Consider the following 6,955-nt stretch of genomic DNA (forward strand, 5'->3'; position numbering starts at 1 on the left):
AAAGAGACTGAAGAGAACTGGGTAATTCAGCAGTGCACTGTATGTTTCTGCAGAACCGATCGAAAAAATGAACAAAAAATGTCTGAGGTGAAGATATAGTTAAAGTGGCTGTGGAAGCATACACACACACACACACACAAAGAGAAAAACTTAAACCAAAAGACACCTTGGAAGGGCTTTTGAACTGACAGGAAATTGAAGTGAAGCTCATCTCAGATGCACTTTTCTCCTAAAATTCTCCTGAAAATAGTTTCAGTGCAGAGTCATTTTGGTATTTTGGTTCCATCCGTTTTCTGAAGTAAAAGCACTTATCCTATGTGGTGTCACAGGGAGCCTGGAGTCTATCCTGGGTACCCAGGGCACAAGTGGGGGACATGCTGAACAAGGTGGCAACCCATTCATGCTAATCAGCATACAAAACATGTTTTCCAACTGGTGGAGGAAACTGGAGAACCTGGAGGAAATCCAGCAAAAGCATACAAACTCCATCCGCAGGTGCCAGGTAAATGTGTTTAAACATAACATTTATTTCACATTAAATCAATCAAGGACATCATGGAACATTTTATTTAGCTTTGTTTATGTTGGTTGCAGTCATATACAGCTAGTAATGAACTCCTCCTGCTCAGGCAATTCCTGCATCCTAACTAGTGTGCTGGTTATCGTAAGTATCCCTGGGTCTAGGACTTCACTAGTCATGGAGAGTTAACAGCAAAACAAGCCAAACATGTACTGTAACTGACACACTTACAGGAAAATAACCTTCTTTAGGTTTGTAAAGAATTCAACGAAGAGGTGATAATGTGGCATCCGGGTCACGGCACCAAGACCAGGGTTTCATTTTCAGATTCTTAGTGATCTGATAAGGACTGTCCCAACAGAAGCATCACTTCAAAAAGGTTTCACTAGCTCGCTCTCGAGACTGACAGGCCACACCAGGCAGTGTGTCATCTCTGATGTTTGTGTGTTCTAAGATCATAACAAGATATGACAAACCAGAGGTCTGAGATATTTAGCATTTAGATTAAGAAATGAACATAAAACATTAGCAGGAAAATAATTGAAAGCTATTGATTAAAGTCATATATTTCCTTCAAATATGGGTTTAAAATAGGAGGCTCAGTGGTCATCTGCCTTGCACCTCTGGGGTTGAGGGTTCGATTCCTTTTCGGTTCTTTTTCAGTCCCCTTCCCCCATTCTATGTTGTAGGTTGATTAGCATCTCTAATAGAGTGTGTGTTTGATTGTGCCCTGTGATGGACTGACACCTCACCCAGGGTGTCCCCTGCCTTGTGCCCTGAGTACCCTGGTACAGACTCCAAGATCTTCATGACTCTGTTTAGGATAAGCTCAGCAGAAGAATAGATGGCTGGATATGTTTAAAATATTATGTTGTGTCGGCAATAGACAAAAATAAAGACAGCCACTATGAGAGTGTAGCACAGTATTAGCAAGCCTGGTCATGATGTATGAATTACACTTGACTTGCAAGCAAATCATAAATCCTGACATGCGAAGGAAAAGAAAATGCTTGTGTCTCAGAACTCAGTGCTCAATAGAACTGAAGTACTCTTACATATGGATGTTTTTATACACTCATGGGGTCCAATCCATGGCTCGTTAAAGATGCTGTTTAAATGCTTGTTTTATCTGGTTATACCTCCTCTTGATATCTACAAAGAAAACTGTGCTTTCACATCACTATTCATGACATTTATTCAGATTGCTGTTGCATTGGTAGAACAGTATCCTCTAGGCTCACGTCACACAGTGCTATGAATAAAAGTACATGGTATTGGACCAAAACCTCAGTATCCATGCATCATCAGGGTCAGGCTACAGGAATATCTTGGTATGATCTTAGAACACAACCAGGTTATGAAAGTGAGCTAATGAAACCTTTCTAAAGTTATGCACTCAATCTTGGTGCCGTGACCCGGATACCACTATTGAGTTGGATTCAATTTTATTTGTATTGCGCTTTTAACAGTGGAGATTGTCACAAAGTAGCTTTACATGAACTTCAAATGATTTATCCCTAACGACTACATCAGAGGTGATGGTGGTGAAGAAAGACGATATGAGGAAGAAACCTTGAGAGGAGCCAGATTCAAAAGGGAGCTCATCCTTAGAGATAATAAGTTATTAAAGTATACAATATATACTGCACACTGATGCCTTGTTTTTAATTGAGTAAGTACATGAGCATGGTACTGGTATCAGTATTGATGGGTTAAACTACAGAAACGTGCAGGCGAATGGACGAAAGCGTGTCTGGGGAGTAAGAAAGAAATTGCATGTGCGTTTCATGAAAGGAATGCTCAGAAGGATACGCTTTGGAAAAGGAAAATGAAGTGGCCTTACATCTTCTGGGACATTCTCTCCGGCTCCCAGCCTACTGCTTTCTTTAATAGTTTCAGTGTCCAGCTGCCACTTGAGTGATTTATGTTAAATTCTCTGAACGTTCCAGTAGGAGCAGCACCACACTCATCCCTTTTAGTGATTTTTAACACGTTTACTCTTTTGAATTTACGACTCTGTAGACGTCTGAAGGTTTAAACGAACGCAGGAACAGTGAAACCTGGTTTATGAAGCCGAATGCTATGTTTTACTCGCTTTCCCGAGCACAATCGAGCTCCGCACCATTAAAAACGCAGCCTGCGAGTTTATGAGTGTGTAGCGAGTGCATCTATTTTCAGTGAAATGTGATCATTTAGCTGATCGTTTATTTAGCTGGCCTGGAGAACAAGTAATAAATGTGATTCAACGACGCAATGACTCATGTAACGATTCTAAATGATTTGTTATGACCACTTAATGTGTCAATAATATAAAAATCTGTACTCGGGCCCTCTGAATTACACTCGCGAGAGTGTTTGTGCCACAGCACAATTTGCTAATTGCTATGCATGTGAACGCCGCGCGCTGGAACGCCTGTGTTTTTTTAATAGCGACGCTCAAAAGGAAGAGTGGGTGTGAAAAGTAGAACAGATGGAAAATAAGTAGCAATCACACTTAAACCTTAAACAGATTACTACTGTGAGCGTATTATTATCGCTATTATTCATGCCATTATGTAACTGAGTTTTATGGATGATTTGATTAACTGAAATAACATGGTCACTGACAGCCAATCAGCTTCCAGGAAGCGTTTAAATAGTCGGGTCAGTCATGTAGTATGAGGTATTAAAGGTTATTTAAACAATCTATTTAATGTCATGTGATGTGATGCATTAATCCAGTCATTTTCATCACATCACATGACATTGTGGTCAGTCTTTATTAGCAAATTAGCAATGCAGACTAGCTAACTGTACTTACTGTGTAAATAACTCACCGGAGACACTGACTATCTCCGCTACTTCCTTTCAAGCTTTATATTTCTTTCTGTCTCTATCCATTAATGAGGTCATTTAAGATCATACACAGCATAATATAAGCCTTGATTTACTGTTTGCTAATCTAAAAGTAATGTAGTAAACCTTTTAACACAAATTTATTAAATCAATGGTTACAAGATAAATATTTAAATATATTGATTTTATTAAATCAAATTTTTTTTTGTTAAATGTTATTTGATATATTGATATGTAAATGCAGATAATCCGTTCCAGCTCCCAAAAATATGACCAATATTCCCAATATGAAGCGTATGTAAACTGTATGGCTGCTTACAAAGAACTGACCCAAGCCAAGCATTCCATGTCAAGGCTCCTCACAGGAAGTCGTGCCACCAAGCTTGGGCTAAAAATAGAACAGACCGCCCACACCACCATTCTGTCAACAAAAAAACACCCCGAAAAATCACCTAGCTTTAGAATGCATGCTAAAGGCAACATTGGTATCATGGGTTGACTCTTTCCTAACAGCTTTCACTGACTGAAAAAAGATTCCTAAAATTCGTAAACTCGCTTCACTTGTCTTTCCACTGATGCTAACAAGTTTTGAACGGCTCCCGGACATAAGCGCAACTTAGCCAGCGTTCAGTTCGATTCATTCTTATGCTGAAAATGCTTTGTATGCCGATGCAATACAAAATTTTTGCAATTTCTTGCAAAAATTTCAATGCTTGTGTTAAATTCGTAAGGGAGGGCATTCCTATGCCAAGGTTCCACTGTACTGTTTTTTTTTTTCCTTTTCCTCACACATCGCTTGACCCTGAGCAGTTTTTTGACCACGGTTTAGGATTCTGTCTTTGTATTGTTCACCACCATTAATAAAACCAATGATTTCCTGTGCTCATATCCTCAACTGTTTCCTGACAATATGACAGATTTCGCCTCTTTCATTACAGTACAGTACAGTTTCTTCTTATTATTTCCAGTTCTCCATGACCCTTTATTTTGGTTTTGCTCCAGCCTCTGCCTCATTCCTGTCATTGATTTACTGCTCTATTGTGTTCGCCTGTTCTGTGCTTCAGCCTTAATCAATTTGCCTATTTATTTATTCCCTGCTGTTTCTACTTCTTGGGAAAAAGACCTGCCAATCATATGCGCGTCATATTTCAGAGCATTGTTGTGTCGTGTTGATTGTTTTTGTGAATTAATGAGGCGTATTTTCTGTTCTGATGGCCTTTTGCTTGCTAGTGTGTGGAAATTTACACTTGAGATGAAACTGCTTTATTAGGAAATGCTCATTGGATCAATCTGTTTGACCTTAATACTGAGTACTGAGCATCTATCAAGGCTCCCAAGCACTTATTCTAATCTAAACATGCTTTCTGATCCTTTTCTAAGTGTAATCCTTTCTATAATGCCTTTCCTACATTTTTCGAAGATAATTTATCAGCATCTCACCTCAGTCCCCTAAGCACTTGATCATAATGGTATGTCTCTAACGTCTGCTGTCAAAGTCCCGTCTCCCACTGAGCCAGCTTTCACGTGTGAGCTTAAAGCCAAATCTAATTCATCTTTCTGCCAGCTTGATCCTGTTCTTACCTCGCGTATTTCACTCACCCATCTGTCACCTCATTAACATGTCACTTACTTCTGCTTCTGTCCCCGCTCATCTTAAACGAATAGATCGATTTAAAAAAAGAAGGAAAAAAAGAAAGAAATTTATAACCACAGATTCAGTCGATCAGCCAAGATGTGTTCAGTTTCCAATTTTGTCTCCAAGTTTAATTTAACTTGGGTGATCTTGGCTGATTTTTCCATAATTCTAAGCAAAAAGTTAAGTGGCAAGATGTTAGGGCTTAAAATACATCCACAGCTACATGCTCTTTGTAGTCAATTAGGAAATAAATGGCCTAATTACCTACAGTTAACTTTATGTATGAAAACTTCTTATATAATGGTGGAAAAATGTACTTATAATGACTTCAGTCTAAGTGTATGTAAAGGCTGTAGATCAGAGGGAACACACGGTATGGACAGCAGCATATCTCTGCTAGTGTCTCCAAATAATGCAGATTAATACATTTTTATTTAAATAATCAAACATTCATTACACATTTTTTTGGCAATGAAATGATGCTTAAATTAAATATGCTAAAAAATAATAATAGTTGGCTTCTGTGGTAAACATTTAGTTCCTTGATTAGATGTGATTGTTAGATGTGATTGTTCTGAAAGATAGTTATTGTAAGGACTCTCTGGACGCAGGAGAGGTAGAATCCATATGTGGATCTTTATTGAAATCAGCAGGCAGAATCAGTAACGGTGAGGAAGGCAAAGGATCAAAAACTGGAAAAGCAATAACTAAGCGACCAAAACCAAAACAGAAACCGGGAAACATAGAATCAGGAAAACAGGCAAGGATCATACACATATATCAATCAGAAAGGCTAGTAACAGCAAGGCTTGGCACGTGACACAGGGAAACAATGCTTCGGGTTGGATCAGAGGGAGCATGCTGCTTAAAAGTCCTAGAAACAGGAAACAGAAAACAGGAAACCACATGTGCACAGTCAGTATTCAGACGAGGGCTCCCTCTAGTGGTCTGGACCTGTGAGTACTGTGACAGTTATCTTAGATTGAAAGATTATGAACTTGAGTAAAGTAGTTGATGTTGAAAACCACCACTGCAACCACCACCTCCACGGCAACCACCCCATCAACCTCCACTACCATCAACACCAAAACAACCACCACCACTACTGCAACCACCAGCACCACCACCTATCACTGGTACTACCACCAACCATTACCATTACCACCAACATACATATCACTGCTACTACCATCACTACTGCAACCACCATGACCAGCAACCATCACCACTCCTTGCAACCACCACCATTACCACAAACATCACCTCTACTGCAAACACCACTACCACTGCAACCACTACTACTACCACAATCAACACTCCCCTAACCACCACTGCTGCAAATGCCACCACTACCACTAACACTACTACAACCGCAGCCACTACCACAAACACCACCGCTACTGCAAATGCCACTACCACTACAAGCACCACCACTACCACAAACACCACCGTTACTGCAAACACCACTACCACTACAACCACCACCACTACCACAAACACCACCGCTACTGCAAACGCCACTACCACTACAACCACCACCACTACCACAAACACCACCGCTACTGCAAACGCCACTACCACTACAACCACCACTCCTACCACAAACACCACCGCTACTGCAAACGCCACTACCACTACAACCACTACCACAAACACCACCGCTACTGCAAACGCCACTACCACTACAACCACTACCACAAACACCACCGCTACTGCAAACGCCACTACCACTACAACCACCACTACTACCACAAACACCACCGCTACTGCAAACGCCACTACCACTACAACCACCACTACTACCACAAACACCACCGCTACTGCAAACGCCACTACCACTACAACCACTACCACAAACACCACTGCTACTGCAAACGCCAGTACCACTACAACCACCACCTCTACCACAAACACCACCGTTACTGCAAATGCCACTACCACTACAACCACCACCACTACCACAA

This window comes from Hemibagrus wyckioides, linkage group LG01 (genome assembly GCF_019097595.1).
Source record: "Hemibagrus wyckioides isolate EC202008001 linkage group LG01, SWU_Hwy_1.0, whole genome shotgun sequence".
In the NCBI taxonomy this organism is placed as follows: Eukaryota; Metazoa; Chordata; class Actinopteri; order Siluriformes; family Bagridae; genus Hemibagrus; species Hemibagrus wyckioides.